At 36.4% G+C, this 24,642-nt stretch overlaps 1 long non-coding RNA gene across 1 annotated transcript; it reads left to right on the top strand.

Moving 5' to 3' along the window:
• Positions 1–1,113: 1,113 nt before the first annotated feature.
• On the top strand, positions 1,114–23,682 carry LOC107651666 (uncharacterized). Its single transcript, XR_001628444.2, has 3 exons — positions 1,114–3,145; positions 22,139–22,221; positions 22,686–23,682. It is a non-coding gene; the product is annotated as an uncharacterized LOC107651666 (long non-coding RNA).
• The last annotated feature ends 960 nt before the right edge of the window (positions 23,683–24,642 follow it).

The following is a 24,642-nucleotide window of genomic DNA, read 5'->3' as shown; positions in this document are numbered from 1 at the left end:
TATGCTGTCACCCTAGCACAGAGTTCGACAGAGTTTGTCACTAGAAAGCCAGAACAACGGGGTCCAGGCTGCTCCCCTACTCCTCTCCACGCATGCCTGAGAACATTTTTCATATCACTTACCCCTCTAAAACATTCACCATCACTGGCATAGGAGAACACAACTGCCAGTAATAATTAGGACTTATAAGGTTGCCAGGAAGTGGTCTCAGGGCTGGTATGGGACATTTTGGAGATCTGAAACTGACTTTGATTTTACTGAAGGAAATAGCATGGATGGACATTAATTCTATTATAGGCTTCATAGTTTGTGAGTTGATGCAATTGGAGAGGATTAGTATGGAGAGAGAGAATAGTATTATGAAAGTAAATTAATTTAATATGAGAGCATTCAATGAGTTAGAAGAGAGAGACAGAGAGACAGAGAGAGACAGAGAGACAGAAAGAGAGAGAGAGAGAGAGAGAGAGAGAGAGAGAGAGAGAGAGAGAGAGAGAGAGAGAGAGAGAGAGAGAGAGAGAGAGAGAGAGAGAGAGAGGTGGAGTGGAGGGAGAGAAGGAAGAAGGGAGAAATATAAAATATGTACAAAACAAATCCAAAGTAATTAGATGAGACACTACAGTCATGTGGGATTTTATGGAACCAGGGATTGAGTTGAGTTTTAAAGGAAACCAATATTTCTACAAGAAGCAATTGAAAAAGAAATATATTTTAATAAATTACGAAGCAAGCATTTATAAAATACCTACTATGTACTAGGTGAATGCAATAGTTGGTTCTGAGGAAGCTATTATGATCAACTAACAATCCTGCCCTAGTGAGTAAAGGGGAAGAGTCAAGATGGAATGGCTGGCAGACCTGTGTCTGTGACTGCCAAGAGCTCTCCCTATCTCACCACACTAGGGCTGAGATTGGGAAGATGGTGTTCCTGGGTGATGGGCCAATGCTGGTATACTGAAGGGTGGTCTTCTCTATTGGTTGATGTCAAGGATAATTTGGGGTAGGAGAGCACAGATCACCGGAAGACACAGGCCTCCCCCTTTGCTTCACCATACAGCAGAGGGGCTGAAGGGCACAGGGAATGGTTGATCATCTGCCACTAGATATCTACTTCCTCAGTGTTCCCCAGAACAAAGTCTTTCCCTATTATCTGACTGAGATTTGAAAGTAAGACTTTAATAATTCAAGGCTTCAAAGGCTGGGGTTAGTAGAGGATGAGAGGTATCCCTAATTTCCTAATCTCAAGGTCCTTCTTTCTGGTAGACCACAAAGGTCAAACCATGAATTCTCCTTCCCTTCCCAAGCTAACTTAACCTAAATTAGGGTATTAAGGAAATCAGGACAGGAATAAGGTAGGTGGTGAAGGTTTTTGAGGGGTACCTGATCAAAGGCCTTTGAGTACTGCTCCCTCAGGTCCAATAGGACCTGAAACTCTCTTCTGAAATTGGTGAAGATGTCAAGAAACAATGAATCTTTTGCTGAGAAGCTCCACAGCTGGTCCTCTGGGCTAATCTCTGAACTGACTTTTGAATGATCTCAAGCAAGGTAACAATATCTATTGCCACCCGGAGATCTCAGGTCCAAAAGCCACTCTTCTTCTGGGGATCTCCCCCAGGCCCCATTGGTTCTTTCCCAGGCTCTTTTGCTCCCAACTCCTACGATCCACTTCTGTCAGTTGAAACTGTCTCAACATTCCAAACCTCCTGCTCTTATACTAGGTATCCTGCTACTTATTGGGAATGTAAAAACAAAAATGAAGCAATTTCATCCTTCAAAAACCTTATAGGGGGATGGAGTCAAGATAACCACTTAGAAGCAGCAAAAGTCAAGACCACTTTGAAAACCCTTCCACATCAATCAAAAACAAAGTGCTTTGAAGGGACAGAAAAACAAATCTAACAACAGGACAGAGCCTGGAGACCCTCTTGCTGAATTCAACTTAAAAGGGATGCAGAGAAGGCTGAATTCTTAGTTTAAGGAAAAGGAAAAATAAAGGTTACAGGATCCCTGCAGGCATCATTTACTGTGCTGATCCTCCAGAGGTCACTGGAATCTTGGGGCAAAAACTCCAGTGTGGATGGAGCACCTTGCCGGGACACCTGCGGCAAGCTCAACTACAACTGACAGGGAGGTAGTTGTGGGAGAGGAGCAGAGGGGAGGGCAACCTAGTCAGAGCCACTACTCTCCATCTTGGCTTCCAGTTCTCAAAGTTTTGACCTCAGGGCACATCTAGCTCTGCAGATCAGCTACTCCCCAGCTCAATCTAGTCTATCAATTGGGCAGGAAAGAAGCCTTCAGAGGACAGGGAAGTTCAATCTCCAACACATTTCCTCTACATATTGCACTGAGAGCCTCACTAAGAATCCAGCTGACTTAGATTCCAGGGCAAAGGCTGCAACTGAGACAGAATACCTTTATAAAAGGGCAGGAAGCCCAATTCCCTTCAGCCTTGACACTTTTATCTTCATATTCAGCTACTGAAACAGAGGCACATGAACTAAATCAAGAAAATAGTGAGTTGACACAGGCTTTGGAAGAACTCAAAACACAATTCAAAAAACAATTAAGAGAGACTGAAGACAGATGGGAAAAGAACTTAAAAAGCAAAGTAAGTCATCTGGAAAAAGAGGCACATGAACTAAAACAAGAAAATAGTGTCTTGAAAACCAAAATTGACCAGCTTGAAAACAAGGCCAAGAAAGTGAAAGATGACCTACAAAGAAAAGCAGACCAGAAGGTAAAACTGGAGATTGAAAGAATCCATAGATCACCTGCTGCATTTAATTCCCAATTGACAATGGCCATGAATGTTATAGCCAAGTTCAAGAATGACCAGATCAAGGAAAAGATAATATAAGTTGAGAAGAAGAAGAAGCTATTCAGATATCATGGAACCACAGTTAGGATAACACAGGACCTGGCTGCATCCACACTGAAGGACCATAAGACATGGAATTCATGTTCTGGAAAGCAAAAGAACTGGATCTACAACCAAGAATCAACTACCCAGCAAAACTGACCATATTCTTACAGGGGAAGGTATGGTCATTTAACAAAATAGAAGACTTCCAAGAATTCCTAAAGAAAAGACCTGACTTAAACACTAAATTTGAACCCCTAACACAGAACTCAAGAGATTCATTAAAAGGTAATTAAGAAAGGGGGAGGGAAACCCACTTTTGTTTAAGGGATCCAATAAGTTCAAATGATTTGTTTTCCTTTAAGAAAAGATGATATTGATAACGCTTAAAAATTGTTATTATCATCAAGGTAGCTAGTGTGAGGGGTTAAATTTTGGGTAGGAGTTTGACAAATGATAGGAGAACAGTTTGGTAAAACACAAAACACTTAGTTTATTTGGGAAGAAGTTCAGATAGTAAACAGGAAGGAAGAAAGTATGAATATTACTCTAATATTTTATAGCTATACCTAAAATCCCAATCCTAACTAAAATTTCTAAAAATTACCTAAATCTAACTGTCTTCAAGGACAGTCTTCTGCCTGAGCCAGGTCAGGCCTAACTTAACTACCCTGTCTACCTAAAATTTTATTCACTAACTAAATACCTCAGCTAATTAATAAACATTAATCTCCTACTACCTCCTTAAATCTGGTTTCCTATATTCTAACCATCAATAGGTTTAATCTGCCAATCTGACTGAGACAAAAACAGACTGACCTCCTGCTCTCTGAGAATCCAGTGATAAAGAAACCCTTAATTTATATACTTTCCTTGTCTCCTAGGTGACATAATCTTCAGCTCTCTACTGCTTTTACTTAGAAATGATTCTGACCCTGCTTCTCTTCTGCTTCTTAAAGAGACAGAGGGAGAGATTAAGAAACTCCCTTTAATACTAGAAGAAGTATACTTAGAGGGAACAGTGACAAATTATAGAGGATAAAAAGTCAAATAAATTTATAAATATATATGTATAACTAGGATTTAAAAAGAGGATAATTCTGAGAGAAATGGGATAAATTTATATTTCATAAAGAACCATATGGGGGAGAGGGATAAGACCAATACAATGGAAAGGTGAAAGAGGTTGGCGATACATAATACTTAATTGTTACATGCATTGAAATTACTCAAAATTTATATCCCTGAGTATTGTAATATTTATTGGGAAAGGAAATAGGATTGGAAAAAAGGGGGATAAAGGGAAGTGTGTATGGGGTAGGGAGGAGATTGGGGAGAGAGGGTATATTGCTTGGTGAGGCAAGGGAGGGAGATGCCCCTTGCTGAGAGGAAACAGCAGGGGTTTGATAAGGTCTGTTTTGCCTTGATGACTGAACTAAAGTTCAGCTCCCTCTATGACCAGAAATGATAGTCCACTTATCTGACTGTGAATTCAAATAATATCAAGTTTAATAAGCAGTTGGAATTGGAGTTTTTTCTCAGCTTCAGACCTGAGGCCAGGCCCCAGAGGCTGGCGGAGGGTTTGTCCCACTCCCTTCTACTCTCGTTGTTCTAATTCAGAATCTTAGCAGTACACAGAAAGCAACAAGGTCTGACCTTCAGAGATGAATGGGCCTGAATCTTCGGGCTGAACCAAGAAGAGCAGGCCTCTCCAGACAGGCTGAACAAGCTCCTCTCTCCTCCAACACCAGGCAGCAAGTCCCACCTGGCAGGAAGGAAGTGCTAGTCACAAGACCCAACTGCCACACCCGGAAGGAAGGAAGTGCTAGTCACAAGACCCAACTGTCACTCCCAGTTGGCCCCTTCCCCCACAAACTATCAGTCTAATTTCCTTTCCACAGTATATCAACAAATTAGAGGGGGAAGAGGTCAATGAATTGGGCATGCAAATTCCTAGAAAGAGAACAAATTAAAAATCCCCAAACAAACACTTTAGTTGGAAATCATAAAAATTTCAAAGGAGAAATTAATAACATTGAAAGCAAAAGAACTATTCAACTAATAAAACTAGAAGCTAGTACTTTGAAAAAATAAATAGAATAAAGTACTGTTTAATCTAATAAAAAAAGAAAGGAGAAAACCAAATTAATAGTATCAAAGATGAAAAAGGCAACCTCACTTGTAATGAAGAGGAAATCAAAGTAATTATTAAGAACTATTTTGCTCAATTATATGAGTACTTCTTTGACTGCATCCCATAGATATTCCTTTTATGACACAAATATGATACTGATTCCAAAGCCAGGCAGACCAAAAATGGAGAAAGAAAACCAAAGACCAATCTCCTTAATGAAAATAGATGCAAAAATTTTAAATAGAATGCTAATAAAAAGATTCCAGCAAGTGATCATGAGGATTATTCATTATGATCAGGTGGGATTTATACCAGGAATGCAAGGATGGTTTACTATTAATAAAACTATGCACATAAATGACCATATCAATAACCAAACCAACAGAAATCACGATGATCTCAACAGATGCAAAAAAAGCCTCTGGAAAAATACATTAATTCCTATTGAAAATACTAGAAAGTATAGGAATAGAAAGGCCTTTCCTAAAAATAATAAACATTATATATTTAAAACCATCAGCAAGTGTCACCTGCAATGGGGATAAATTAGAAGTCTTCCTAATAAGATCAGGAGTGAAACAAGGATGCCCATTATCACCTCCATTATTTAATATTGTACTAGAAACAATAACAGTAGCAATTAGAGAAGAAAAAGGAATTCAAGGGATTAAGATAGGCAATGAGACTAAACTATCATTCTTTGCAGATGATATGATGGTCTACTTAAAGAATCCTAGAGAATTAACTAAAAAGCTAAGGGAAATAACAAGTTTAGCAAAGTTGCAGAATACAAAATAAACCCACATAAACATCAGCACTTTTATATATTTCCAAAACAATTCAGCAGAAAGAGAAATTCCACTTAAATCACCCTAGATAATATAAAATATTTATTCATCTATTTACCAAGACAAACACAAGAATTATATGAACACAACTATAAAACACTTTCCACACAATTTAAATTAGATCTAAATAATTGGGGAAAAAACATTAATTACTCATGGGTAGGATGAGCGAATATAATAAAAAAGGCAATCCTACACAATTAATTTACTTATTCAGTGTCATACCTATCAAACTACCAAAACTTTTTTATGGAATTAGAAACAATTCCAACAAAGTTCGTTTAGAAGAAGAAAAGACAAAGAATATCAAGGGAAATAATGAAAAAATGGAGGGAGGCCTAGCAGTACCAGATCTTAAACTGTACTATAAAGCATTGGTCATCAAAACAATATGGTACTAGCTAAGAGACAGAAGGGAGGATCAATGGAATAGACTTGGGTTAACTGGCATCAGCAAAATAGTATACAATAAACCCAAAGATCTCAGTTTTGGAGGGGAAAAAGCCCACTATTTGACAAAAACTTCTGGGAAAATTGGAAAACAGTATGGGAGAGATCAGATTCAGATCAATATCTCATACCCTACACCAAGATAAATTCAGAAAGGTTAAACAACTTAAATATAAACAAGGAAACCATAAGTAAATTAAGTGAACATAGAATAGTATACCTGTCAGATCTTTGGGGGAAAAAAAAGATTTTTAAGAGCAAGCAAGAGGTAGAGAATATTACAAAATGCAAAATGAATAACTTTGATTACATTAAATAAAAAGTTTTTTTGAACAAACATAACCAAAGCAACCAAAATTAGAAAGGAAGTAACAAATTGGGGAAAAAAAGCTTTATAATAAAAACCTCTAACAAAGGTCTAATTACTAAAATTTATAAGGAGCTAAATCAATTGTACAAAAAAAAATCAAGCCATTACTCAGTAGATAACTGGGCAAGGGACATGAATAGGCAACTTTCAGAGAAAGAAATCAAAATTATCAATAAGCACACTAAAAATGTTCTAAATATTTTATAATTAAAAAAAAGCAAAGCAAAATAATTCTGAGGTACCACCTCACACCTAGAAGATTGGCTAATATAACAACAAAGGAAAGTAATAAATGTTGAAGAGGATGTGGCAAAATTGCGGCACTAATGTATTGCTGGTGGAGTTGTGAATTGATCCAACCATTGTGGAATGCAATTTGGAATTATGCCTAAAGGGCTTTAAAACACTGCCTGCCCTTTGATCCAGTTGTACTACTGCTGGGTTTATGCCCCAAAGAGATCATAAGGAAAAAGACTTGTACAAAAATATTTATAGTCATGCTCTTTGTGGAGACAAAAAATTGGCAAATGAGTGTATGTCCTTCAATTGGGGAATGGCTGAACAAATTGTGGTATATGTTGGTGATGGAATACTATTGTGCTTAAAGAAATAATGAACTGGAGGAATTCCATGTGAACTAAAACAACCTCCAGGAATTGATGCAGAGTGAAAGGAGAAGAGCCAGGAGAACATTATACACAGAGGCTGATACACTGTGGCACAATCCAATAAAATGGATTTCTCTACTAGCAGCAATGCAATAATCCAGGACAATTCTGAGAAAAAACACTATCCATATCCAGTGAAAGAATTGTTGGAGTAGAAACAGAATAAAAGCAACTGCTTGATCACATGATTTGATGGGTATATGATTGGGGATGTAGACTCTAAATGATCACTCTATTGCAAATATTTTTTATTTTATTTTATTGATTAATTTAGTGCATTTTTCCAACATTACAAAAGTCATGTTCTTTTCTTCCCCTCCTCCCAACCCCCTCCCATATCCGACACACAATTCCACTGGGTTTTTCATGTGTCTTTGGTCAAGGCTTGTTTCCATATTATTGATATTTGCACTAGGGTGATCATTTAGGGTTTATAACCCCAATTATATCCCCATTGACACATGTGATCAAGCAGTTTTGTAAGAGTTAAAATGGTTGAGGGTATAAACTATAGTGAGTAAAATAGTGGAAGATATAAATTGTGATAGATATAAGAGTGGGTGAGTAAATTGTGACCACAGAAAATATGTTTCCACTACAATGTCTTGTTTTAAATCAATATATAAGGTGGTCGCCAGGGAAATATTCCCAATTATGAATATACCCAAGTCAACTGGGTTTTATAGAGATTTTAATTAATAATACAATGAGGAATTAAAGAAAGAGAGAAAGAGAGAAAAAGGGGAATAATGAGAAAGGGATAAGCCGGCCCTGGCCAGTCCTGGCCAACCCAGGCCTAAGCCCTAAGAGAAAAATCAGTCAGACCTTAATCACTCACCACAAGATCTGTCCAAGCAAGAATATAGACACCAGTTTATCCAGCCATCCTTCTCCAGAGAGAGATTCTTCTGACTGTCTCTCAAGAGCTTTTCTCAAGAGATCTCCTTAGAGCCTGTCTCTCAAGAGCTCCTTCTCAAGAGATTCCTTTTTCTTATATAGGGGGTTTTCTCCTATGTCACCTCCCCTAAGTTCTTCCATCTATCAATCACAGTAGACATTTTCCAAAGGACAGCCCATTCTGAATTCACAGCTGAGTCGACTAATCCCTTTAGTAAGTTTGAACCAGAAAAAACACAGCTGAGTTGACTAATCCTTTTAGTAAGTTTTTCATCTTTTTGTCCTGACAAGTTTACAAGTTGCCTGACCTTTAATAGGTACTTAGCACCCCATTGTATTAATTCTAAAAATAGGCATGGCTTAAAGAACTTTTTGCCTCATTATAAGTATGGGTTTAAGTACTTTCATTGTTTAGCAAGGAGTTTTCTCCCCTAAAGCAGTCTTAAGTATGGGTGGAGTAGAAGTCTTCCCATTTCTGATCTAAGTAGTGTTCTCACATTTTAGATCTAAGTAGCTTCACTGTTTAAAATGGGGAATTGTCTTAACCAAATATTCTAAGGTAGAATCTGAGAAATTTCAAGATTCACAGTTTGGTTGTAGACCCAGTTCCCTTGCTTTCCAGAACATGATATTCTATGACTTCTGGTCCTTCAGTGTGGATGCAGCCAGGTCCCATGTTATCCTAACTGTGGTTCCATGATATCTGAATGGCTTCTTCATCTCAGCTTATAGTATCTTTTCTTTTATTTGGCCATTCTTGAATTTCTCTATAACATTCATGGCCATTGTCAATTGGGAATTAAATGGAGCAGGTGATCTGTGGATTCTTTCAATCTCCAGTTTTGCCTCTTCTTAAAGACTGATGGGGCAGTGTTCTTGGATAATTTCCTATAATATAATGTCCAGATTTTTTCTTTGGTCATGTTCTTCCAGTAGTACAATAATTCTTAAATTGTCTCTTCTGGATCTACTTCCCAAGTTTGTTGTTTAATCAATGAGGTGCTTCATATTTTCTTCAATTTTTTCATTCTTTTGATTTTGTTTTATAGACTCTTGCTGCCTTGTGAAGTAATTTGCTTCTAGTTGTTGGATTTTAATTTTTAAAGACTGAATTTCATCCCTGACTTTTTGGTTGTCCTTTTACCTTCTGGTCTGCTTTTCATTGTAGGCCATCTTTCACTTTCTTTGCCTTGTTTTCAAGCTGGTCAATTTTGGCTTTCAAGACAGTATTTTCTTGTTATAGTTCATGTGCCTCTTTTTCCAGATGGCTTATTTTGCTTTTAAGTTCTTTTCACATCTATCTTCAGCCTCTCTTAATTGTTTTTTTGAATTGTTTTGAGTTCTTCCAAAACCTGTGTCCAACTTGCTGGAATTTCTGCATTTTTGCTTGGTGTTCATTGGTCCTTCTCTGTTCCTTTTGCTATTTGTTACCTGGATAGAGGTTGTCTATTGTAATTTCCTTTTTTTCTGTTGTTTACACATATTTTTCCTTCTTTCCCCCATCATTGGCTGTAATATCATTCCTCTATTTATTTGTTGGATCTGTGGGTTTGGGCTATTTTGTCTTCTAGGGGCTTCTTCCCTACTCTGCTGATTGACTAGATTAGGCTGTTGGAGTATCAATGAGCCCTGATATTAGATCTTTTCCAGTTGGCAGCAGAAGCTGAATTGTGGAGGCTGAAGGGAGCTGTGCTTCCTGGCCCTTTTACAAGGTATTCTGTATTAGTTGCTGACTCCTCTTTGGGAACTTACTCAGCAAGGTTCCTAGCACAGTCATTGGGAGGTGGGTGTTGGAGATTGATCTTCCCTGCCCTCTGAAGGCTTTTTATCTGCCCTACTGATAAGATTAAACCAGGGCAGAGCTTATTTGTGGAGTTGGATATGCCCTGAGGCCAAATCCTAGGGGGGAGGGTCAAGATGGAGAGTCTGGCTATAACTAGTCTGCCCTCTATGCCCTTCTCCCCCAGTTCCCTCCTTGCTGATTTTGGTCAGCACCCTGAGCCTGGCACAGCTATGCTGATAAGGCACTCCCTCCAGGTCCCAAGATTCTAGGGACCTCCAGAGACTCAGCATACTAGGTGGGGGAGGGGCCCTGGGACCTTCCTTTCTTTTCCATAAACAGGAACATTAAACTTTTATGTATACCTTTTCAGTTTAATACAGCAGGAGTATCCCCCAGCTCTGTCCTGTAGTTAGATTTGGTTTTCTGTCTCTTCAAAGCACTCTGTTTTTGATTAATGTGGAAGGGTTTTCAAAAATGTCTGGACTTTTCCTGATTCTAAGTGGCCATCTTGACCCCCTAAAAAAACTTTTAAGGGACCCACTAAATTCAAATTACTTGTATTCCTATAAGAAAAAAAAAAGTGATATTGGTAACTCTTAGAAATTGTTATTTTCATCAGGATAGCTAGAAGAAATATATTTTAGAGGGAGCAGTGACAAACTGTATAGGATGAAATGTCATATATGTGTGTGTGTATATATATATATATATATATATATATATATAACTAGGGATAAAAAAGAGGATGATACTAAATGAAATGGGAAAAGAAATAAAATGGGGTAATTTTTTATTTCATATTCAAGAAAATTGTAATCATTACAGTGGGAATGGTCAGAAAGGTTGAAATGGAAGGAAAATATCCAACTCCAAATTCAATCATCATCAACATCAACATCATCAACATCATTATCAACAACATCAACATCAACATCAACATCATCAACCACAATATCAACATCAACAACCTCAGTGACAACATCAGCAACATCTTCATCAATAACACATCAACAACCTCATCGAGGTCATCAACATTGACATCAACATCTAACTCTTCCTGGCTCAGGAAAGATTTTTGCTGGGTGGCCTAATCTAATACTGAATGAATGCCAAATGACCTAAACTCTAGGCTAGAATGCCACTGTGTCCTTTGGGGGTAAAAAGAAAGCCTCAGTTTCCTCATTTATGTATAAGTGAAGCTGACCTAGACTCTGCATTAAGTTAATCAATTAAATCAAAGAATAAACCAAATGTGCACAAGGGGAAAAAAAAACATAAATTTTTTTTGATGGAACAAAAAAAGAAAAAGAAAAACATTTAGTCCATGCCATGTGAGGATCATTTGAATTGTACAAGAGTATTTCTTCTTAAGAAGACTTGATTTAAGAAGATCCAAACCTTTCTACCTTTCAGGCATCTATAATTTTTATTTGCTATTTTATTCTACTTATAAGCTTTTTCTTATTATTAAACAAATAAATAAGAACACTCAGATTTTATTAGATGCTTATTAGTGTAAACCTTAAAATTTCTTAGACTTATGAATGTTGGAAAATTCCCCATTGGGAAATTTCATACTTGAAAAAATTTTCTACTGATAGTAAGAACTCTATTGGAATGTGAAACTCCTTGGCATGGGAATATCCTTTCCTCCCTACTTAAGACTACTTTAGGACAGAAACCTTTTGCTAAACAATGGAAAGGGCTTTGAGCTATGCTTAAGCATAGAACAGGAAGTTCTTTGAGTCATGATTGATTTTAGAATCGATACAATAGAGATACGTGGAATGACAGAACCAGGTCTTGGAACTTACAATCTCCACCTACTCAGAGTAACATGATTTAGGAAGGGCTGCAGCAAAGATCAAGATTTAATTATTTGAGAATATGACCTTCAACAGACATGTGCAAAGGAAACAGACCTCTGGGCAGTCCTGGGTCAAGCTAGAGCCACCATTGGCACAGGGGAGACATCGACAGTGATTGGTAGATGTGAGAACTGAGGGGAGGGGACTTAGATGGTTTGCTTAAAGATAGTGGGGTCTGAGGACAGGGGGAGGAGGTTTTGCTCTGAGAGGTTTTGCTCTGAAGGAGTCTGAGAGGAGACAGGTCCTGGAGGGAGAGCTCCTGGAGAGATCTGAGAGGAAGGCTTGCTCTGAAGGAGGCTGGAGGTAGAGGCCCCTGAGACTGTTTCTCCATTTTGGTCATGTGAGTGATTTTTCTTTGTCTCAGCTATCTAAGGGCTTGGGCCTTTGGCCCAGCCTAAGCAGAGGGGGTATTTAAGCCCTATTCCCTTCTCTCAAACTTTCTCTCTCTCTCTCTCTCTCTCTCTCTCTCTCTCTCTCTCTCTCTCTCTCTCTCTCTCTCTCTCTCTCTCTCTCTCTCTCTCTCTCTCTCTCTCTCTCTCTCCCTCTCTCTCTCTCTCTCTCTCTCTCTCTCTCTCTCTCTCTCTCTCTCTCTCTAATACCTTTCTTCCTCCTGTTTGTAATTAAAAACTCCATAAAAGGTTGACTACTGACTTGAGTTTTCATTTAGGAATTACATAGCTGAATTCCTTGGCGACCTTAAATTAATATATATCAGTCTTTTAAAGTGATTTCCATATCACAGTGTGGCTGACCACACGGGAGTCTAAAGAATTCTCTCAATAAACTTCTGAATTTCCTTGCCTTTTAACTCTCCCTTCTCACCACTTAGTCCCTTTGAAAAGCAAACTTGGCTTAAAGACACAGCTACTAGAACACATGAGTATAAAAAACTTTTTCTCTCTTCTCTTTTCTCCTTAAGTTAAATTGAAATCAGAAGTTTTTCTTTTTCTTCCCTTTAATCTTAAGGGACAGCTGGTTGCTCAGTGGATTGAGAGCCAGGCCTAGAGACAGAAGGTCCTAGGTTCAATGATAAATTTGAACTAGACTGTACAGGGCTTCAAATGCCAAATAAGGGAGTTTGTATTTGATCCTTGAGGCTAAAGTAAAGTACTGAAGTTTATTGGGTAGGCAAGTGTTATGTTCAAAACAGTACTTTAAGAAAGTTACTTTTGTAGCTATGTGGAATTTGGAGAGGAGAGAGGAGAAATTTAAGGATAGAAGGTCAATCAGGAAGAATTCTCTAAAGAGAATTAAATTGTGAATTGGTCTCAGACCCAAAAAGAATTTCTGGAAGAGCTCAAGAAGGGGTTTAGTTTAATCTAATAAGAGAGCATAGAGGAGAAATTTAGAAAAGAAATAAAAGTGATTCAAGAAAAAAAATGAAAAAAAGAGTCAATAGCTTGGTAAAAAAGGCACAAAAATCCATTGAAGTGAAGAACTTCTTAAAAAGCAGAATTGGCCCAAAAGAAAAAGTGGCAAAAAAAAAAACCTACTGATAGAAATAATCCATTAAAAATTAGAATTGGGCAAGTGGAATCAAATGACTCCATGAAACATCAAGAAACAATAAAGACAAAATAAAAAAGAATGAAATAATAGAATAAAATGTGAAATATATCAAGGGAAAAACAACTGATCTGGAAAATAGATTAAGAAAAAATAATTTAAGAAGCATTGAACTACCTGAAAGCAATGATCCAAAAAAAAGGTGGGAAATAAAGAAAAGAAGAAAAGAAAACAATCTAGACATCATATTTTAAGAAATTATCAAAAAAAATTGCCCTGGTATTTGAGAACCAGAAAGTAAAATAGAAATTACAATAATCCATCAATCACTTCCTGAAAGAGATTAAATGATGCAAACTCCAAAGAATACTTTAGGCAAATTTCAGAAGTGCCAGATCAAAAGTATTATAAGTATTCAGAAAGGAAAAGAAATTGCATATTATGGAGCTATAGTCAGAACAACACAAGATCTAGAAATTTCTATTTTAAAGGATTGGCAGGTTTGGAATATGATATTCTAGAAGGTAAAGGAGGTAGAATAAAACCAACAATAACTTACCTAGAAAAGTGAGCATAATCCTTGAAGAGAAAAAATGGATGTATGATGAAATAGAAGACTTTTAGGCTTTCCTGAATAAAAGGTCAGAACTGAATAGAAAATTTGTCTTTCAAATAATAGACTCAAAGGAATCATAAAAAGGTAACCATGAAAGAGAAGTCACATGGGACTCAAAAGAATTTAATTGTTTATATTCTTATAAGATGGTGTTTGTAATTCCTAAGAACTTTATTATCATTGGGTCAGTTAGAAGGAGTATACATAAACAGAGGGCATGTTAATTTATGATGGTATGACTTCAAAAAAGAAAATCAAAGGGTGATAAAGAGGGATGAAGTGGTAGAAAATGGAAGGAAGTAGAAGAAAGAGGAAAATTATCTTACATAGAAGAAATTTGAAGTTTAAAGAAAAGCAAAAAATGGAGGATGGTGGGCAACAATTGAACCTTAGGCTCATAAGAATTGGCCAAAAGAAGGAATAACATACATACCCAGTTGGGTATAGAATTTCTCTGGGTAAGAGATACAGGAAAGTGGGGTGGGAAAATATGAGAAAATGGAGTAAGACTGATAAAAGGAGGATGAATTAAGATAGACAGTGGTCAGAAGCAAAAGAAACTTTTGAGGAGGTACATAGTAAAATTCCTAGATTGGAAGAAAAAGAAATAGAACATTTAACTCTATCTTTAAAAAAAAGCCATTAATGAGCTCTTTAAGAAAAAAATCAATAGGACCAGATGTCTTCACAAAGAAATTCTACAAAATCTTTAAGGAATAACTAATTTCAACACTATATGAGCTATTTGGAAAAATAGGCAAATGTGTCATACCAAATTCATTTTACATTACAAATATGGCATTGATATCTAAAATCAGAAGAGCAAAAACAGAGAATGAAAACTATAGATTAATTTTTATTGTGAATATTGATAGAAAAAAATTTAATACAATGCTAGCAAGAAGATTATGACAATATTTCATGAATATATACTATATACATACATATACTATGACCCCATGAGATTTGTACCAGGAACATACTTCCATATGGTTCAATATTAGGAAAATTATCAGCATAATTAAGCATATTAATAACAAAAATAACTAAATTCATATGACTATCTCAATAGAAACAGAAAAATGAAGGTATTGGAATAAGCAATGAGAAAACAAAATTGTCAGTCTTTACAAGAGATATAGTGGTATTCTTGGAGAATCCTATATAGAATCAACTAAATAACTAGTTGAAATAATTAACAACTTCAGCAAAGATGTAGAATATAAAATAAACCTATGTAATTTATTAGCATTTACAAAAAACTCAATATTAAGAGATGAAAAAAATCCATTTAATATAACTTCCAACAATATAAAATATTTGGGAATCTACCTTCCAAGAGGAAAAACCCAGAACTATATGAACACAATTACAAAACACTTTCATATAGTTAGATCTAAATAACTGGAGAAATATTAATTGTTCATGGTATAACAGGGATTATTTGAGTGATAAATGATAACTAAAGACCAGAGCTGCCAATCTCCTCCCTTTCTCACTCCTACCTCCCTTTACCCTCCCTGTTTGTTCCTCATCCTCCCTTCCTTCCTCCCCTTCCAGTTACTTCTTCTGTTGGTCTTTCTAAATCAACTCAGAGTGATTATTACATTGTATGAAATAAATCATTTCTCTCTCTTCTTTAAGATTAAGTAAGGGGTTTATTGGAAAAAGGAAAAGATAAGAAAATGGAGGGAAAGAGGGTTGGGAAAATTGGTTAACAGGTCTTGAAATTCAGTCACTGTAGTATAGCAGAGGAAATCAGGGAGCTCAGGACTTTTGCCCTTCTTCCTTTCTGTCCCCAAACCAAGACACCCCTTCTCCTTTCTGTCTCCAAAGCAAAAACGTCCAGATTTTCAGTTTGTCAGATCCTTCTCAACAATCTTATCTGGTCACCATTCCAATTAGAACATTCTCCATGAGTGACAGCTCAGCAGTCTCAGCTATTGCATCTCTGTTGCAGACTTTTCCCATTTCCTCTCTTCCACAACATTACAATGGGTAGGCTCAGTCAATATAATAAAAATTGTAAGTCTATCTAAATTAATTTAATTACTCAAGTACATATTAATCAAAATACCAAAACTTATTTTATACAGCTAATTCTCCCCCCACCCCAAATAACAATTTTTATCTGGAATAACAAAAGGTCAAGAATATCAAGGGAACCAATATGGAAAAATGTGAATGAAGATAATCTAGCAGTACCAGATATCAAACTGTATTATAAAATTGGTAATCATCAAAACAATCTGGTACTGGCTGAGAAATAGAGGGATAGATCAGTGGAATAGATTAGGTACACAAAACATTGTAGTTAATGACCATAATAATTTAGGGTTTGATAAACACAAAGATCCAATATTTGGAAGAAAATTTTGACAAAATATTTTTGGGAAAACTGGAAAGCACTTTGACAGAAAATAATTATGTCAACATGTCATACTATATGTCAACATAATGTCAAAATGGGTACATGCATTAGAAATAAAAGGTGATAGCATAAAAAAAATAGGGGAGAATAAAGTAGTTAATCTATCAGATCTTGAGAAGGAAATAATTTATGACCAAAGAAATAGTCTTCTATCCTTCAACCTTTGGATTCTCAGTGTCCTTAAAATTAGAGAATTGAGGGTTGGGAGGAGGTGATTTCTTCTTTGAAATAAAGAGGGTAACTTTTTTTAAGAGACTTTATGCTCTTCCATTCTACACATTGGAATAGAGGAGTCAGTGTGGTGCAACAGAAAGATCACTGTGCTCAAAATCAGAAGGCTGAAATTCAAACCCTGTTTCCTCTCCTGCCAAAATATAGTGTTCATATACTTTGTGAACTTGGCCACATCATTTAGCTTTTCTAGAACTCAATTTCCTCTTCTCTAAAATGAGAAAATCATAATATATGACCTCTAAGGTAAAGTTGTGATGGAAAAGTTTACTGACTGCCTCTCAAAGGAAAAAGTGTGCAAAATGCATTTTTAAATTTAATCTGCATCACTAACATTTCCCATCACTTTCTTAAATCTCTACAATCCACAAAACAATAAATCAAGTTCTGCCTTATAGTATTTACTGATTTTGAAGGTATAAATGTTCCTACTGAAAATTTAATAACTGGCTTTCGAGATAGGATCCAAGGTGCCTACTACATACCCATGCTGCAAGATCCTTCATACATTTAAATCACGAAAGCTCCCTTCTATCCTTCCAATTATGTGTTGTAAGATCCCTTATGGCAAAGACATTTAAAAGTCATTCCCAGCCTGACAGTATAGAATTTTATAACAAGAATTCAGGGATGCCTTTCCATGTCCCATAAAATGGCAAACAGTAATTTTCCTTAAAGGATTTTGTCACTATTTAGTTAAGTTTTGCTTATAAACTGGTGGATTGGAAAGAAAAGAAACTGCCAAGAAAAGGCCAAGACATGAAAAAGAATATAGCACCAGAGCTGTGGGCAAGAAAAGTATGAGGTTGAGACAAGTAAGGTAAAACAAAGACACATGGGAGGGAGACAAGTATCGGTACCCTAAAAGTCATCAAGCCTATAAAAACGTGACTAGTGAACACTGGTAGGGAACAAGGTTGGGAAACTGAACTTAGCAGTCCCTGGTTGTATTGGCCCTATTTTGTACAGGGTTTGGAGAGTAGGTCTCACTATGCTGAATTCATTATTGTTATTGTTTTCACTTATCTCTTGGTCCTGTAGGCTTTTAAATGAAATTGAATACTAATCAGACTCTCATGATCTCTACCATTTATCAGGAAATATTCTCTAATGAGTTTTATTGTAGTAAGCCAGCAACCATCACAGAGAGGGAAAATATAACTCATTCACAGAACCTAGACATCTTATTGGGGTTTATTTTTTCCGTAGTCAAAGAAAGTATTGACTGACAGAAAAAGAGAGCATTCAGTATCATTCTGGAGTTGTGTCTCCAATAAGTATCTAGGAAGCATATGTCTCAACAAAATCAAGTTGATGGGCTTGGAAACACCAAAAATGGCGATCTACTTTTCCCTTTCTTACATGACAGATTTTTATCTCTGACATATTGTCAAAGGTATTTCTTAAATGTACCTTAATTTCCACAGTCTAAAGAAGAGATTGATAGGAACTTCAGGGTATTGTCTGTTAATGTTTCCAGCTTGATGGTATAGAACTTTATAAAAAGAATTCAGGGATGGCTTTTTACATATTGACAAGAGCCTAGACATTGGCATTTTTGAATATTATATTTGACTGAAGAGTGAAGGAAGGAGAAAAGGAAAGAGTTGGACTCACCTCATGGCTGACTGAAATTTTGTCAGGCTTGGTTTCTTTGCTGAGTACTGAAAAACTTGATTTGCTCATTTCCCAGAATTCAAGAGTTTAGGGGTTCATTCTTCTACAGATATCTCTATTTTTTAATTTGCTCAAAAGATGCAAGATAAGAAAAAATTTCCCATAACATATGTTCATATCCTAAATTTCTGACTTGAATAAATTCTCTGAACACTGTCTCTAGAATTGAAAGAATGCTACCTACAAAAGTACGACAGTATTTTGTCTTTTTTTTTTTGGATATCATACATTTTTGGGGATGATTAACAGGTAGTTACCAGTGGCTAGAACATGGAACCAAGTGGGAATGAGCTTTAGCTACTCTCTCTATAGGATATATACCATGGTTAGGCTTCTTTGAACCAAACCCTAATTAGAGCCATACACTAGTCATTACCTAGGGAATAAGTTAAAATTAACCAGTGTTAGGGACTAATAGATTAAAGGGATGAAAAATAGAATATTTTTGAGAACAGAAGGGGACAGGCAAATGCACCTACTATGTATCAGACACTATGCTAAATAAGTAATTTAAAAATATTATCTCATTTGACCACATAAGGCAATATCATCTTTGAATTTAAAGGGGAGTGGGGTGATATGGCTGACTATAAATGAGTAACTAAGGAAGGATTTGGAGATTTTCTAAAGATAAATTTTGGAATTTATGACCTTTCCCCTGAACTTAAATTCAGAAAGTTTGAATTCAAGTCATATATCTCTATTTATCGCTTAGGCAAACCAAATCATCTTTCTGAGCAACAATTTCTTTGCTCATAGATTGGGGATAGTATTATTGTACTGTCTACCACATGGTTGTTGAGAGAATCAAATGAGATAAGATACGATATGTGCTTTGTCAACCATAAAATCCTACATAAATGGGAGTTTCTTGAGTCATTTTCTTTCTTCTCCAGCATTCCCTCCTACACCGAATCCATTCTCTACAGTATAGTATATACAGTGAAGGTGTTTAAAGCATTTGAGCAACTTAATTTGCTACAGTGAGTGGGCATCCCTGACGTCAAGTTATATATAGAAGAGTTAAATTATATCTCCTTTACCAAAGTCATAAAAGAGTTCATCATCGTTAGACAGAGGGTGACAGAAATGGATATATTCATAAATATATTGTGTTTTCAGTAGATTCTAGGTTTTTTTGAGGGCAAGGACAATTTTCCATTTCATCTGTGTATCCCTGGAACCTAGCATAGTGCCTTGCATACAATAAGCTATTAATAAATTCCTTTTGGATGAGATTAAAACTGCCTAATGTGTACAGAACCCAGTCCCAGGAGCTAGGTAAGTAAAATATATAACTTTGACAGCAAAATCCTTTAAATATCAATATAAAACTAAAATTACAATGCAAGAATATAGAATAATTTTTTTATTTGGTCAGGGTAGGGAATTCTAAGTATATGACCAGCCAGAGAGGGCTCAGACAATTGCCTGAAGAACATGGAGATTAAATGACTGACCTGAATCACAGAGCTAGCATCTTAAAGGCAGTTTTTGAAACCCGCTATTCCACATCCCAAATATAGAATTCTATCCACCCAGTCAGGTAGCAACCTTATTGAATGAACGCTTTAATAACATGACATTCCCACATCAGTATCATAAAACCCAAGCAAATCGTGTAAATAAAAAGTAGTGTAGGAGATGAGAGAAGGGAAAGATCAGATCCTTGCAGTTTATACTATTCGAAAGAAGAATTCATGGGAAGGAATGATGCTTTTCCTCAGCCCTGAATGAAGGATGGGAGTTAGTTAGACAAAGAGGATGGTAAAGAACTTTCTAGTGAGGGTGAATGCCATGAGCAAATGCCCAGTCCAACTCAAACGTCATCCACTTCTCTGATCTGCACTATATATAAAAATAACCCTCACAAAGTATCTCGTTTGTAACTTGGTGCACTTTTCATGTAATGTATTATTAAGTATTATATGCTAAAGTTAACTGTAGACATGTCATATGCATTTAATCCCACAAGGGTGACAGGACACTATCTAAATTTTGTCATCCCCAATGCCTAGTACAAAAGTGGCTTAATAATGCTTGTTGAATTTAGTGGAAGGCGATGATGTTGAATTGCTTGGGATAGAATGGAATTAACATTGGAATAAAGGAGTTTTGCTCAGATCTGGGATATTATAAAGCTCACATGAAATGATGGATGTAAAGCACTTTGCACATTTTAAAACTCTTTATTATCACAGCTATTTTTATTATTAGCCTATAATGGTATTAACCACTTATTATTATTATTAACCTACAGCTACCAGGCCTCCAGTCTGGTGGTGGCTTTATCCCCTGAGCCTTCTACTGTACTTCTGCTAAGCCCAAATTATGTTGTATTTTAAAATTTTATAACCTTTACCTTCTGTCTTAGAATCAATACCGTGTATTGGTTTCAAGGCAGAAGAATAGTGAGGGGCACATACTAGGAGGAAGAGATTATAACACCAGTGAGATTGGCAAACAAAGGCAAGGAAATGGAAGCTTGAAGGACTGTCAATCAAGAAGAGCCTGGTCAGGGAGACAGTTAAGAAAAGTCAGCATCTGAAACTGGCCACTTCTTCTCTTGGACTCTGGAAAAGGAGCCAGCAGACAAACTGCTCTGGATTCCTGGCTAGTGACTTAACATCAAAAGGATTGGAGTATAGCTCTGAAGAACCTTTTCAGTTATCAACAATATCCTCTCAGAGACAAATTAACTTTACTTCCCTTATTGAATCTCATAGAAGAATAGGGAGAGCCTAACTTCCCTCTTTCCATCTCCCATCACCCTATCTTCCCTTCTTTAAGAATAAACCCCTTTCAGAAAGAGCCATAGTGTGAGAGTAGTCTGAAATTCCTGATAACTCACCACATTGAGAAGAGCTGTTAGGACCAACTGAGAGAGACAGGAAGTGGGGTGGGGGGAAGGAGTGAGAATCCTATCTTTCCCTCTAACCTATTTCCTGGTGTCATTGCTCCAGCACTTCTCTGCTACCTTAAATATCCTAGTGAGGAGCACCTATTACAATATCTGGAATTAAGTGACTTTCCCTGTGTCCCAGCTAGGAAATGTCTGAGGTCAAATTTGAACCTAGGACCTCCCTTCTCTAGCTTTGGCTTTCTATTTACTGAGCCACTTAGCTGCTTCCAAAATTATGTTTATAAAGTAAATGTTTAATAAGCAAAGTTATACAAGAAAACAAATATATGCATGTACTTTTAAATTTAATCTGCATTATTAACACTTTCTTAAATCTAGATATTAAACAAAACAATAGATCAAGTCCTGATTTGTACACTGAAAATTTAACAGTGGATTCTCTCAAGCCTTTTAGAATGGGCTCTAGTATACCCTCCTTCAAACTAAACAGGATGACTGAGTGTGTCTAAAGAAGAGCGTTCTTTGACAAACAATAATTGATGAACCTGTCCCTAACAGGATTAAATAAAAAGATGTGCCCAGACAGGTGCTTACATAATTCTGGTGCTGATGGATTCTTGTTAATTGAATTGACTCCAAAAAAAATCAATTGCCTTCCTTACTCCAAATTTTATTAACTTGTATTAGAAATACATGAATACCTTATTGACTGGAAAGCTTCATTCATACTTGGATATCTATGGGGCACTTTGTTTATTTCCAAAATCTCTTCCATACCAGGAGGAAAAAGAATTTAATTTTCTTATCAAAGTCTAAAATCAAAAGGCAAAAGTTTATTTTTCAGTTCACTGTTAGTATTAATTGCCAGGTGAATTACACTGTGAAAAGAGATTGATGATTAAGAGCATTATTGTTTATTTTCCATTTTATTAAATTTAGTGGAAGACTACATAAGTCATGGAGAGGATACAGTCGATATTACTGGAGGGATGACCTACATTGAAGAAATTATGGTGCTTGAAGTAAGTAAAAAAGTTATAGTCCAGAAAACCTAATGGGCTAAAATATGTTGAAAGACTAATAAACAATTTCTTTTTTGATTGCCTGACTCTCCATGGATTGAGAAGTTTGATTTGTTCCTTTTGTCTTTCTATAATTTCAGTCTTAAAGCCTATGGAATTTTCAGATACAAACTCCAGGGTATTGACATTACCTAATCCTATAGGCCTCTAAAAGTTTATCCTGAACAATAGGAAATTCTCTCCTTGAAAGGAAAGTGAACTGTATTTCTTCTAAAATTTGAGGCACTGTGCTTTTTCTTGTTATTTCTGGCTTTTCCCCATTCAGAGGAAGGTTAACCCTTAAACTAGGACCTAAGCCCCTGTGGGAGTATCAAACAGGAAGAGATCAAAAAGTGTTTGCTCTAAGATCAAAGCTTGTGTTGTTATTATCTTCTTCACTATTATCACTATCTCTGATCTCCTAGATTCTCAACCTTGCCTGCCAGAGCTATGGTATTTGCCTGCCCTTTCCTGTTTTGGATGACATCTCTGGACCTGTCCTTTTGCCTGCTGACTAGCCTGTGGAATCTTCTGGACCCTTCTAGCATGATTTGGTGCAGTGGTTCCAAATGCATTGGCTGAAAAAAAAATATGGCCCCTGGGTGGGGCACATAGTTAAAGCAGGGGCCTATGAATCCATCCATATGTGGACCTAACATCATTTTCTATCTTTATTTAGCTACAACAAAATATGCTTACTAATATAAATAAGCAAATGTATCTTATATAGACTAAATTTAAAGTGTATTGCAAACATATAGAAAGAGCTATTTTTCAAATATATGTAGGTAATATTGTGATGAATAAAAAATTCATTTAAAAGTGTTAATACATGCATAGCAGCTTTTTATAATATGCTTTTTCAATTATATGGTAATGGCACAATTACAATCATCTGGGATAAAAACTCCGAATTAATTTGATATTACAAGGGGTTTCAAACTCCAATAGTTTGGAAACCAAAGGGGTAGGGAAAGAACACTATGTTTGGTGTCAGAAATTCTGTGTCTAAATCCTGTTTCATGTCTGGGACTTATGTGACTGCTTTGTAGTAGGGTTCTTCATCTGCAAAATGAGCATTTTGGATTAGGTGATCTCTGCTCCCTTCTTGTTCTAAATACTATGAGATTCTATTTCAAACTTTTTTTTTTCTTTGTAGTCCTTCCCCATTATTCCCTTTCTTCTTCTTCTAAGCTGAAGATTTTGCTTTGTATGTCAATGCAGAAAATTAAGGTTAGAATTTGAACCAAAAACTTCCACCTCCAAATAAAGTAATGATTGCTTAGAGCTCTCCCCCACTCCTCTTCCCTTCATTTCAAATTCCTCTGTCTCAATTCCCCAGTTATCTCCTGTTTCACTTCAGTTTCTGATAAATAGGTTGATATACTTGCCATGACCATCCCTACTACTTGAACCACTAAGTCCCATTCCTCCCCAACTCTCCCTCTCTCTCTCTCTCATTCTCTCTCTCATTCTCTCTCTCTCTCTCTCTCTCTCTCTCTCTCTCTCTCTCTCTCTCTCTCTCTCTCTCTCTCTCTCTTTCTCTCTCTCTCTGTCTGTCTTTCTCTCTGTCTCTCTGTCTCTGTCTGTCTTTCTCTCTCTGTCTCTGTCTCTCTCTGTCTCTCTCTGTCTCTCTGTCTCTCTCTCTCTCTCTCACTTTCATACACACACTGGTTACTTCCCCATTCTCTTAAAAAATCTTCAGATCTTCCCTCCTAACAAAAAAGTCCCATCAACAATAGAATCTATCATCACTGCTAGTAATCACTTTATATTTCTCTTCCCTTTCTCAGCTAATCTTGAAAATAAAAAATTTATCTTTAGTGCCTACTCTAACTTCCTTTCTTCTACACTCTCTGCAATCTGGCTTTTGAATCATCATTCACCTGACTATTCTTTCTACAAGTTTACCATTGTTCTCTTAATAGTTAATTCTAATGGCCTCATCTCAATATTCATTTTTTTTTACCTTTCTGCAACTCTTGACACTTTGACACTGTTCATCGTCACCTTCTGTATATTTCTGACACTGTTCTCTCATGATTCTTTTCCTACTTACTAATCTGACCTCTCTTTTGTCTCTTTTATTGAAGCTTCATATATATCTACTAACCCTGAGTGTCCCTCAAAGCTGAGTCTTGAACACTCTTTTTTCTCTCTCTATTTCTTCACTTGGGGAATCACATCAGTTCCCATGGATTTAATTGTCATATTTATGTTGATGATTCTCAGATCTATATGTTCAGCATTGGTCTGCCTCCTACATTCCAGTTCCATGTCACTAAAATTTGCCTGGTAGTCATTTCAAATTGTATATGCTCTAAGTATCTCTAACACAATATGTCCAGTATGCCATTACGATTGGATTGCTCTGCCAAATGT

The sequence above is a fragment of the Monodelphis domestica genome, chromosome 1, assembly GCF_027887165.1.
Source record: "Monodelphis domestica isolate mMonDom1 chromosome 1, mMonDom1.pri, whole genome shotgun sequence".
NCBI lineage: Eukaryota > Metazoa > Chordata > Mammalia > Didelphimorphia > Didelphidae > Monodelphis > Monodelphis domestica.
Note: the sequence above shows the minus strand (reverse complement) of the source record. Positions and strands in the feature narration are given on the sequence as shown.